Source organism: Rana temporaria, chromosome 11, assembly GCF_905171775.1.
Source record: "Rana temporaria chromosome 11, aRanTem1.1, whole genome shotgun sequence".
NCBI lineage: Eukaryota > Metazoa > Chordata > Amphibia > Anura > Ranidae > Rana > Rana temporaria.
In genome coordinates, this window is record NC_053499.1 from 157,471,438 (window position 1) to 157,484,239 (window position 12,802).

Consider the following 12,802-nt stretch of genomic DNA (forward strand, 5'->3'; position numbering starts at 1 on the left):
TTTACGAACGGCGCATGCACCGTTCGTGAAAGAATCCCAGTGCGCATGCTCGAAATTCCGACACAAATCGTCATTGCTTTCGACGTGAACGTAAATTACGTCCAGCCCTATTCGCGAACGACTTACGCAAACTACGTAAAAAAATTCAAATTTCTAAGCGGGAACGACGTCCATACTTAACATTGGCTGCGCCTCCTAATAGCAGGAGCAACCTTATGCCGAAAAAGCCTAACGTAAACGACGTAAATAAATTGCGCCGGGCGTACGTACGTTTGTGAATCGGCGTATCTAGGTCATTTGCATATTCTACGCCGAAAAACAACGGAAGCGCCCCTAGCGGCCAGCGTAATATTGCACCCAATTATACGCCGTCGTATTCAAGTTACGTCGGCGGAGGAAGCCTATTTTTTTAACGTATCTGCCTTTGAGAATCGGCGTACAGATACGACGGCGCAGATTTGAAATTACGGCGGCGTATCTGGAGTCCCCCTCTGAAGCAGGTTCCTATCCGGTGACCATTCATTCACCAGAAGTTGCACCAAAGTGACATGGGCCTCCTCATTTAACCACTTCCCGACCTCCTCATGTATATATATGTCGGCAGAATGGCACGGACAGGCACAATCACGTACCTGTACGTCCTCTGCTAGACGTGGGTGGGGGGTCCGATCGGGACCCCCCCTGGTACATGCGGAGGTCGGGTCCGCTCGGGGAGCGATCCGGGACGACGGCGCGGCTATTTGTTTATAGCCGCTCCGTCGCGATCGCTCCCCGGAGCTGAAGAACGGGGAGAGCCGTGTGTAAACACGGCTTCCCCGTGCTTCACTGTGTCGGCGCATCGATCGCGTCATTCCCTTTATAGGGAAGACACGATCGATGACGTCATTCCTACAGCCACACCCCCCTACAGTTGTAAACACACACTAGGTGAACCCTAACTCCTACAGCGCCCCCTGTGGTTAACTCCCAAACTGCAACTGTCATTTTCACAATAAAGAATGCAATTTAAATGCATTTTTTGCTGTGAAAATGACAATTGTCCCAAAAATGTGTCAAAATTGTCCGAGGTGTCCGCCATAATGTCGCAGTCACGAAAAAAATCGCTGATCGCCGCCATTAGTAGTAAAAAAAATAAAAATGCAAAAAAACTATCCCCTATTTTGTAAACACTATACATTTTGCGCAAACCAACCGATAAACGATTATTGCGATTTTTTTTACCAAAAATAGGTAGAAGAATACGTATCGGCCTAAACTGAGGAAAAAAACATTTTTTATATATGTTTTTGGGGGATATTTATTATAGCAAAAAGTACAAAATATTGCATTTTTCTCGAGTCGTCTTCCAGGACGGCACCTTGAGAGTAGACTGGCTCCACCTGACAGGAAACACAATCAAAAAGAGGTTTAAAAACCCCGCCCCTCCCCGTGCACCTCAGTTCATGATTGTGTTTCCCCCAGCGAAACGTTTTTTTGTTTTTCCAAAAAGACCTAAGGCCTGGGGCTGGTGGTCCCCCTCCTGGAAGTGAGCCATGGGTCCTGGGAGGCCTTGAGCTCAGTGAGGCTATTGCCTGTCCGGAGGGTCTCCCTGTATTGAGGGGGGGGGGAGCGGAAGGAAAAACCATGTTTGGAAACCCCCCCCGGCTAGGTGTATCTGGGATAGTGGCTACCTCAGAACACCTAGGTGGCTGGAATCCCTCTCTCCCGAGCGTCTTCCTACCTGCTGGGCCGGGTAAAGATGCATCTCCGCGCTGTGGACTCGGCTGCTGTTCTCCCAGGCTCGTTTCTCGGTGGAGCCAGCATTCGACGCTGCATCGATGGCGGCGCATGGTGATGACGTACTTCCGGTTCCGGTCTTCACCAAAATGGCGGCCGCCATCGGCGTTAGCTCACACACACGGATCGCAGCAGGGGAGAGAGTGGCGCCCGATTCGACGGTGCCATGGAGCGTGAGGACCGCCCGGCACTATCCGCTGCTGCAGAGGAAGCCACCAGGGGTGAGTCTACCTCTAAAAAACCTCATTGGGGCACTTGGACTGGGTCCTTATTCCCCACACACCCCCCTTCCCTTCCCCTACTCCTTTTTGTATTAAAGCCTTGTCTTTTACTTTCAGGGGAAGAGGTTACTGCCCAGGGGGAGGCTTCTGGTGTTTCTGCTAAACATACATCTAAAGCTAAAAGATGTGGGAATTGTAGCATTAAGCTAGCCACTGACTATTCCAAGCTTTTGTGTGCTAAGTGCATTCAAAAACTTACAGGGAAGGAAACTTCGCTAATAATGAAAGAATTCCTGACGGTTCAGTCAGAGATGCTTTCCACATTAAAAGAGTTTAAGGAAGCCTTAAAACCCAAAAGAACCTGATCCCCTAGCAGCTGGACCCTCCTCACAGGAAAGCTTATCCACCTCGGCTCCAAAATTGTTGAGGGCTAGGGACGTTCTTCTGTCAGACTCTGAGGATTCAGAGGCTCAGGAAGAAGGTCTCATTGATAGCCAGACAGATGAGGAGGATGAAGATGCTAGATCAGGCAAATTCATTTTTTCAGCAGATGACATGGGTGGTTTACTGGCAGCTATCTATACCTCTGAGGGGATTCAGCAGCCGACCGAACTAGTGTCAGCACAGGATAAGATGTACCAGGGTTTAGCTAAACCCCAGCCAAAGGTTATCCCAGTTCACCAATCTCTTCAGGACTTAGTTCTAAAAGAGTGGGCAGAACCCGAAAAGAAGTTACTTAGGTACAAAACCTGGAAAAGGCGCTGTCCCTTTAAGGAGGAACTAGAAAACTAAATTTTCAAAGTCCCTAAACTAGACGCTTCCCTAGCTCAACTGTCTAGACAGTCTGACCTCTCCTTTGAGGATGCTGGGAATTTAAAAGATTCACTAGACAGACGGGCAGAGACCTCCCTTCGCAGGGCCTGGGAGGCTAATGCGGCAGCCCTTGGGCCCGCCCTGGCCTCATCCTGCGTTGCCAGGAATACGGATACCTGGCTATCCAGGATGTTAGAACATATCCCACAGACTTCAAAGTTTAAGGATATCCGAGATTCCCTTAGAGTCATAGGTAGCGCTGTCGCCTATCTAGCAGACGCATCAATTGAGTCCGCTCGAGCCTCTGCTAAAACAGGCGCTCTTATTAACGCCTCAAGAAGGGCACTATGGCTCAAAACATGGGAAGGAGATTTGGCCTCCAAATCCCGTCTCTGTGCCCTACCCTTTGAGGGATCCTTCCTCTTTGGGACAGGTTTAGACCAGGCTCTAACTAGGGCCTCAGAAAAGGGTAAACGGTTCCCTCCCAAACCTAAACAAAATAGGAGGAGATTTTTTCGAGGCCCCCAGAATAAAAATCGACCTTCAGACCGAAGAGCGGCCTTTAATAGGAAGTGGATCACAGGGAAGGATAAACCAAAAGGGGGAATCCTTTTCCCTGATCCTAAACCCGCTGGAAAAGACTCCAAGTGACTCGAGAGTCGGGGGAAGGCTCTCCCGATTTCTTCCAGCTTGGGAAAGCATAACGCAGAGTCCTCATATTTTGCAGATAGTGAAGGAAGGCTACAGATTGGAATTCCGCCATCTTCCCCCACCAATTTTCCTCCTCACTCATTTACCCCAAAATCCCCTCAAAGCGGCAAGCCTTCTAGGGAATGTGTCAGACCTAGCACAACAGGGGGTCATAGTCACAGTTCCGGTAGACCAACAGGGTCAGGGGGTGTACTCTCACATCTTCGTAGTACCAAAACCCTCGGGAAAATTCCGTCTAATCATCAACTTAAAACCCCTGAATACTTATCTCCTCTACAAGAGGTTCCGCATGGAAAACATTTACAGTCTCAAAGGACTTCTTTTAGAAGGGGTATTTATGATAACCATAGACCTGAAGGACGCCTACCTCCATGTTCCCATTTACCAGGACCATCAAAGATTCCTGAGATTCGCCATTGTTTCCCCTCAGGGGATCCAACACTGGCAATTCACCGCTCTCCCCTTTGGGCTTGCCTCCAGCCCAAGAGTTTTCACAAAGGTGCTAGCAGAGGTGGTCGCCTTTTTACATCTGAAAGGCATCTCCCTTGTCCCCTACCTCGACGATCTGCTGCTGTTCAATCCCAGTCGGGCACTTCTTCTCACGGACCTGACCACCGTCCTGACTACACTGGAATCCTTAGGATGGATTATAAACAGAGAAAAATCTTCTCTCCTCCCAGAACAGAGAAAGATCTATCTGGGATTCTTAATAGATTCCTTAGAGAAAAAGCTTCTCCTACCAGTAGACAAGGTCCAGAGACTCATCTCAGTGGTCAGGTCTGTCAGGGGAACAGCAGATATTTCACTCAGGGAGATCATGAGGTTGTTGGGACTTATGACCTCATGCATCCCAGCAGTTCCGTGGGCTCAGCTCCACTACAGGCCACTACAGGCCTTCCTCCTCTCCTCCTGGGACGGGAAGGAAACATCCCTAGACTCCAGGGTCTCCATTCCAGAGTCGGTAAAGAACACTCTAAAGTGGTGGCTCATTCCTCGGAACTTGGAAAGAGGCCTTCAGTGGAACCAGTCAAATCCCCTCAGGATAACTACGGATGCCAGCTCCTGGGGATGGGGAGCCCACATGGCGGGCCTACAGGCCCAGGGTTCCTGGGATCGACACCAAAGGGAGTCGTCTTCCAACTTCCGAGAATTATTAGCGGTCGGAAGAGCCTTGGAAGCGTTCGAGGAGAGAATCCTGAACCAGGAAATACAAATTCTCTCCGACAACGCGACCACGGTGGCGTTCCTGAACCATCAGGGAGGCACCAGGTCCCGTTCGCTCCTAAGGTTGTCCCTAGAAATTCTAGGCTGGGCAGAACAGAGGGTCCACTCCCTGTCAGCAGTCCACATCAGGGGAGTCCTAAACCTAGAAGCGGACTTTCTAAGCCGCCAACCCATTCTCCAGGGAGAGTGGGAACTAAGTCAGGAGGTCTTCGATTGGGTATGTCATCATTTCGGCATCCCAGAAATAGACCTCTTTGCTCACAGGAGGAACAAGAAGATAGAAAGGTTCTTCTCCCTCTCCCGGGATCAGGGATCGGAAGGGGTGGACGCGTTGGCCCAGGCCTGGACATTTTACCTAGCCTATGCCTTCCCTCCTCTGAATCTGATCCCGAGGGTATTGCAAAAACTGAGTCGTTCACAAGGGAAGCTGATCCTGATCGCTCCCTGGTGGCCCAAAAGATCTTGGTTTCCAATGTTAGAACAGTGGTCGGTCCTTCCTCCCCTCCCTCTCCCGGTCCGGGTGGACCTTCTGCGGCAGGGGCCGATCTTTCATCCAGAGCCAGGCTTTTTCAGTCTGACGGCCTGGTACTTGAGAGGTGGAACCTGCAGCGGAAGGGTTGCTCAGAGAAGGTAATAGATACCCTCTTAGCGAGTCGTAAGGAAGTTACCAGGAAGATCTATGCCAAGACCTGGGGGGTGTTTTCACGCTGGTGCGCAGCAAGACAAGCCCCACTACCCGAAATATCGGTTATCTTGGAGTTCCTTCAGGAAGGGGTAGATCTAGGTCTAGCTACGAGAACCCTAAGAGTACAGGTTGCCGCCCTGTCCTACTTTTTAGACAAGAGGCTGGCTCTGGATCCTCTTATTAAGAGGTTCCTGACGGCCAGGGATAGGTTATCACCTATACAGATATCCAGAGTTCCCCCTTGGGACCTCTCCCTGGTGTTAGATCAGCTATCCAAACCTCCGTTTGAACCGATAGACAGCATCCCGGTTAGGCTGTTGGTATTTAAATTCTCCTTTCTTTTGGCCATCACCACGGCCAAAAGAATAGGAGACATGCAAGCGCTCTCAATCAAAGAGCCTTATTTTCGTTTATTTGAAGACAGGGTAGTCCTAAGTCAGGATCCCCTGTACCTACCTAAGGTGGCAACGAAGTTCCATAGGTCACAAGAAATTATACTTCCTTCTTTTTGCGCAAACCCACAGAATGAAAGAGAACGAACCTTTCATTGTTTGGATGTAAGACGCTGTTTGTTAATTTATTTAGAAAGGGTGAGCGAGTTCAGACGCTCATCACACTTGCTAATCAACTTTTCAGGACAGAAAAAGGGTTGCCAAGCATCTAGAGCCTCCATATCTAGATGGATAAGACAGGCAATTTCAGTAGCATACAGTAAGGCTGGCAAAACAGTACCTAAAGTCAAGGCACATTCCACGAGATCTATAGCAACCTCCTGGGCAGAGAGAGCAGGAGTTTCAGTGGAACAAATCTGTAGATCAGCAACGTGGTCAAGCCAGAATACCTTTCTAAAACACTACCGAGTGGAACTCCTGTCACCCCAAGACTTGACGTTTGGCAGAAGAATCCTGAAGGCAGTGGTCCCGCCCTAAGGTAGGCCTGAGGGTTACTTGCTTATCTCTCAAGGTGCCGTCCTGGAAGACGACTCGAGAAAATACCAGTTACTCACCGGTAGCTGTTTTTCTATGAGTCTTACAGGACGGCAGGCCTATTTCCCACCCTGAGGAATTTATATGGTTTGTATTTTTATATACTGGTTCCCGTGCTCTTATGGTGGTTACTTTATCACGAACTGAGGTGCACGGGGAGGGGCGGGGTTTTTAAACCTCTTTTTGATTGTGTTTCCTGTCAGGTGGAGCCAGTCTACTCTCAAAGTGCCGTCCTGTAAGACTCATAGAAAAACAGCTACCGGTGAGTAACTGGTATTTTTTCAAAATTGTCGCTTTATTTTTGTTTATAGCGCAAAAAATTAAAACCGCAGAGGTGATCAAATACCACCAAAAGAAAGCTCTATTTGTGGGGAAAAAAGGACGCCAATTTTGTTTGGGAGCCACGTCACACGACCGCGCAATTGTCTGTTAAAGCGACGCAGTCCCGAACTGTAAAAACCCCTTGGGTCTTTAGGCAGCAATATGGTCCGGGGCTTAAGTGGTTAAAATATTCCCTTATCCAAGATGGCCGCCAAAGTCTCTCAAGGGTCAACTGTCCAATTAGACTACCTCTCCTCTCGAGGCACTGTATGGGATCCCTAAATGGTTCAATTGCCTTATGAGACTTTCCAAAATGTAAAAATCGAAGCCTGGGAGCGATGCGGCGACGGTAGAACTACACAGAGAGAGGAACTGACGTTCTTCCTCCCTCTCTGTGACCCCCCAGAAACCAGAAGTGACAAGGATTTTGTCTCTTCTGCTTCCAGCTCTTTGTTTACCTGGCCGTTTGTGGCCAGGAAAGCAGCCGATCGGCATTGGAGGCCAGAGGAGAGATTTGGGGGTCTAATAGACCCCAGATTTCGCCATAAAGATGACAAGGGATATTGTTCATCCCATGTGAAAGCAATAAAGTTGATGAAAAAAACAATTTCAGAGGAAAAAAAAAAGTTTCAAATAAAATAAATATTAAAAATAATTTAAAGCGCCCCTCCCCCTGTGCTTACATGCAAACGCATATATAAGTCCCTTAAGCATATGTAAACGGTGATTGCACCACACATGTGAGGTACCTTCGTGAACGTCAGAGCAAGCTTCAGACCTCCTGAGTAACTCTAAACTGGTAACCTATAAAAAAAAAATTAAAAACGTCACCTATGGAGATTTCTAGTTTGGCGCTGTTCCACAGGCGTACGTATTTTTAAAGTGCAGGCAGATAGATACGTAAATCCAAACGAATCCCTAGCAAATGGCCAGATAGCGATCGCTCATGCAGAGTAGCGTGTGTACGTTATCAGTCCCGATGATCGTTTTGTCATAAATGACGTCATTCGGGCTTTCTTATGGACGTGAAGTGGTTAAAAGGCTAAGCTTCCAAAAATCAAAGATTTATATCAAATGCTCCGTGTATTTATACTGATCATAGACAGCTTAATAATATCAATCAATGTTCATGAATTGCTTGCAATTATACATCCGCTTGCTCAGCGGGGATCGCTCCGTTGATCCCCACTGAGCCGGCAGATGACAGGGCGGTCCCTGCACACTGTGCAGGGACCGCCCTGTCAGATCTCTGCTCTCCTCTATGGTGGGATCGGATGAACATGGACCGTCTGTCTGTGTTCATCCGATCCGATCTGCAGACGGATGGAAACTATGGGGCATATTCTTAAATATCTGAGGCGGCGGAACGTATGTCCTTTACGTTACGCCGCCGCAAGTTTAAGTGGCAAGTGCCTGATTCCCAAACCACTTACCTGTAAACTTGCGGCGGCGTCGCGTAAAGTCCACCCGCGCAAGCCCTCCTAATTCAAATGATCCTGGTAGGGGGCGTGGATCATTTAAATTAGGCGCGCTCCCGCGCCGATCGTAATGCGCATGCTCCGTCGGGTAAATTACCTGACGTGCATTGCGCTAAATGACGTCTCACGGACGTAATTTGTTTTGACTGTAACGTAAATGGCGTCCAGCGCCATTCACGGACGACTTACGCAAACGACGTTAAATTTTCAAATTTCGACGCGGGATCGACGGCCATACTTAACATTGAGTACGCCACCTAGGGGGCATCTTTATCTTTACGCCGCGTATCGCTTACGGAAACGACGTTAAAACACTACGGCGGGCAAGCGTACGTTAGAGAATCGGCGTGACTAGTCATTTGCATATTCTACGCTGACCGCCACCTAGCGGTCAGCGTAAATATTGCAGCCTAAGATACAACGGCGCAGGCCGTCGTATCTTAGGCATGTTTAAGTGTATCTCAGTTTGAGAATACACTTAAACATAGGATCGGACTTACGTCGGCGTATCTGCTGATACGCAGGCGAAAAGTATTTGAGAATATGGCCCATTCTTTTTATTAGAGAAAACCTCATACCTGGACCTGTAGAAGACTCTGCCAGAAACTTTTCGTGCCACGGATGTATTAGTACACCAAAGTCTGGATCCCAGAGCCCAGACCTCTGCAGAGAGACATTACAGGCAAACCTTGTTTCTTCTTACACAAGGCCCAGGTACCAACCATCTTAGGCCTTTGATATCAGCCGGAGGAATGGATCCGGTTATAGCTCCTATCTCCGCAGCCAGACCATCAAAAGAGCATTTTTCTTCTTAGCACATGTTGAACGTGACCAACCACCTTAACACTGGCGAAAAAACTGAGGTACTCTCCATTTGGGAGGGTGTTATATAGGGGAGGAACTCAATTTTAATTGGGTTTGCCAGTGTCCAATCACCTGTGGTGACTACATTACCCATTAAGTAATTAAGGCTCTGTGTTCCGTGATGTATGATCAAGAAATTTGATTTTTTTCCGTCTGCAGAAACGGAGCATAGCGGAGACCGATGAGATCGGATGTTCATCCGAAAACAGATGGATGAAAAATGGACATACGGTCCGCAGGTGTGAAAGGGGCCTTAGGATGCCTAGACACTGTCTAATGTAGTTAGCCAAACTAGCCACTAGATGGCAGTCTTGTACTTACAATATCAAGAGTAGTGGCCGGTGTCTCAGCTGGTTGTACTGGCCCAGATTCACAAAGGAGATACGCCGTCGTATCTCTGAGTTGTGCCGTCGTATCTATGCGCCTGATTCATAGAATCAGTTACGCATAGATTTCTATTAGATCAGACCGGCGTAAGTCTCTTACGCCGTCGGATCTTAACTGCATATTTACGCTGGCCGCTAGGGGCGTGTGCGCTGATTTACGCCTAGAAATCTGTAAATCAGCTAGATACGCAAATTCACGAACGTACGCCCGGCGGAACGTGGCGGAAGCAGCCGAGGACCAAGCGATTGCTCAGCCTCGTCTGCTGACATCCCGCGCGCGCTGGACAGGTAAGTGTCCATTTTTTTAAAAGTCAGCAGCTGCAGTATTTGTAGCTGCTGGCTTTTAAAAAAAAAAATCGGGTGGACCTCTGTTTTAAGAGCCCTTTACACTGACAGTGCGGGGGCGTCGGCGATGCCCTTTACTCTCGTTTTAGAGGCGCTATTCAGCTGCTAGCGGGGAGCTTTTAACCCCCGCTAGCAGGCAAAAAAGGGTTAAAACCGCCCAAAAAGCGCCGCTACTGTGGCGCTTTGCTGGCGGTATAGCCGCGGTGCCCATTGATTTCAATGGGCAGGAGCGGTAAACACACCGCTCCAAAGATGCTGCTAGCAGGACTTTTTTTACCGTCCTGCTAGAGCACCGCTCCAGTGTGAAAGCCCTCGGGGCTTTCACACTGGAGAGACAGCAGCGGCTGTTTCAGGTTGCTTTGCAGGTGCTTAGCGTTATAGCGCCTGCAAAGCAACCCAGTGTGAAAGGGGTCTAAGGGTCACAGGAGTGCAATTCGTTTTGCACTCCTGTGACCCGTTTTCAGCAGAGAGCGGTCTGAATTCTGCTCTCTGCTGATGTTACTGCCATTAGTCCAGGCACCAGGGCCGGCCTTTGGGGTGTGCGAGCTGTGCGGCTGCACAGGGCGCCATGGGCAACGGGCGCCGTACGGCCATCGCAGCTCGCAAAATGTGAGTCGCCGCAGGGCCGGGCGGTCGGCGCTACCACTAGGCGGATTAGGAAGGCAGCCTCCTAGGGTGCACTGCCACCTAAGGGCTCCGCTGACTCTTGCCTCACCTCTTCCTCCTCATTGTCACTCCCCAGGCTCCCGGCAGAGGATAGAGGGGCCCCGGACAGCCTCTTTGTGTATGTTTAGGTGACCAGGGGGCAAGGGGTGAAGATGGGGGGGGGCGCCACAGGATTAGCTTGTACAGGGCGCCTGAACACCTAAGGCCGGCCCTGCCAGGCACCGCATCATCACGACGGTGTAGTCTGGATTCGCCAGGTGCCTGTACGCGGGGGACGGAGCCGAGTCCTGCTGTCTGTGTCAAAGCAGAATACGGGACTCGGGAACGAGCCCACACGGGTGCCCCTAGGGAAAGCAGCTTTTTATAGGGGCACCCGATGAAGAGGAGGGGCCTGGAGAGCGGGCAGGGCACCTCAGAAGAAGAGGATCGGGGGGTGCTCTGATCAAAACGATTGCACACAGCAAGTAAGTATAGGCATGTTTTTTTTTTGTTTTGTTTTTTTAAACGAGTGTTTATAGCCCCTTTAATAATTTTGTTGCCGTTGGCTTGACTCTTTCCAATCCTAGAACATCCTTTTCTGCTGATTGATGGGAGAAACTGGACTGTATTCAAAAAAATGGAACAGAACCAGTGTTTTTAAAAAAGGTAAGAGTTATATTATGATAATTCAGGATTTATATGGTGCCAACAGTTTGCGTGGTGCTTTACAAAGCAAAAAGGAGACAGTACAGGTAAAATTCAACACAAGAGGATTCAGAGGGCCCTGCTCATGAGAGCTTACAATCTAAAATAAAGGAAAATAGGTGTTAGGAAGGGCGGGTGTTTGTGCGCGGCAGCACGCCGGTGCGAGGAAGTGCTCATGCACGCCTGTCACGAACGCTAATCGGTCTATTTAAAAATCGGTCCAAAAATGTGTCAAAAGTGTCCGATGTGTCCGCCATAATGTTGCAGTCACGCTAAAAATCGCAGATCGCCGCCATTACTAGTAAAAAATAATAATAATAAAAATGCTATAAATCTATTCCTTTTTTGTAGACGCTATAACTTTTGTGCAAACCAATCAATAAACGCTTATTGCGTTTTTTTTTTTTTTTTACCAAAAATATGTAGAATACGTATCGGCCTAAACTGAGAAAAATATTGGTTCTAAAAAAAAATTGGGGATATTTATTACAGTAAAAACATTGGATTGCGAGCATAATTTGTTCCGGGAAACATGCTTGTAATCCAAAGCACTTGTATATCAAAGCGAATTTCCCCATAAGAAATAATGGAAACTCAAATGATTCGTTCCACAATATGTTGCTAAATGTTGTACCTTCATTAAAGGGGTTGTAAACCTTCCCGTTTTGTCACCTTAATGCATCCTATGCATTAAGGTGACAAAACATTCAATGCCTACTTAATAAAAATGCCATAAAACTATCCCCTATTTTGTAAACGCTATAAATTTTGCGCAAACCAATCGTTAAACGCTTATTGCGATTTTATAAATAGGTAGAAGAATACGTATCGGCCTGAACTGAGGGAAAAAATAATTGTTTTATATCTTTTTGGGGGGATATTTATTAGAGCAAAAAGTAAACAATATTGCATTTTTTTTTCAAAACTGTCGCTCTATTTTTGTTTACAGCGCAAAAAATAAAAACCGCAGAGGTGATCAAATACCACCAAAAGAAAGCTCTATTTGTGGGGAAAAAAAGGACGCCAATTTTGTTTGGGAGCCACGTCGCACGATTGTCGCGCAATTGTCAGTTAAAGCGACGCAGTGCCGAATTCGCAAAAAGGGGGGCAAGGTCCTTGACCTGCCTATTGGTCCGGGTCTTAAGTGGTATTAAACATTTTTGATTGTCAAAAAAAAAAAAAAAGAGAAGAGAGGGAGAACAGTGGCCCAGATTCAGTAAGCAATTGCGTCTGCGTACCATAGTTACGCAGCGCAATTGCTGACTTGCGCTGGTGTAACGAGTTCTCCTGATTCAGAGAACTCGTTACGCCGACTGCAGCCTAAAATCTGCGTGGCATAAGGCTCTTATGCCACGCAGATTTTAGGCTGCATTCTTGCGATGACCGCTAGGGGGCGTTACCATTGTGGTCAGCGTATAGTATGCAAATTGCATACTTACGACGATTCACAATGTTGCGCGCCCCCTGCGTACGCAAGTTACGTCGTTTCCGTACGGCGTGTTTAGCGTAAGGCTGCCCCTTCTAATAGCAGGGGCAGCCAATGCTAAACTATACCTGGCGTTCCCGCTGGACGCCATTCACGTTCACTTTGAAGCAAATGACGTCCTTGCGACGTCATTTGCCGCAATGCACGTCGGGAAAA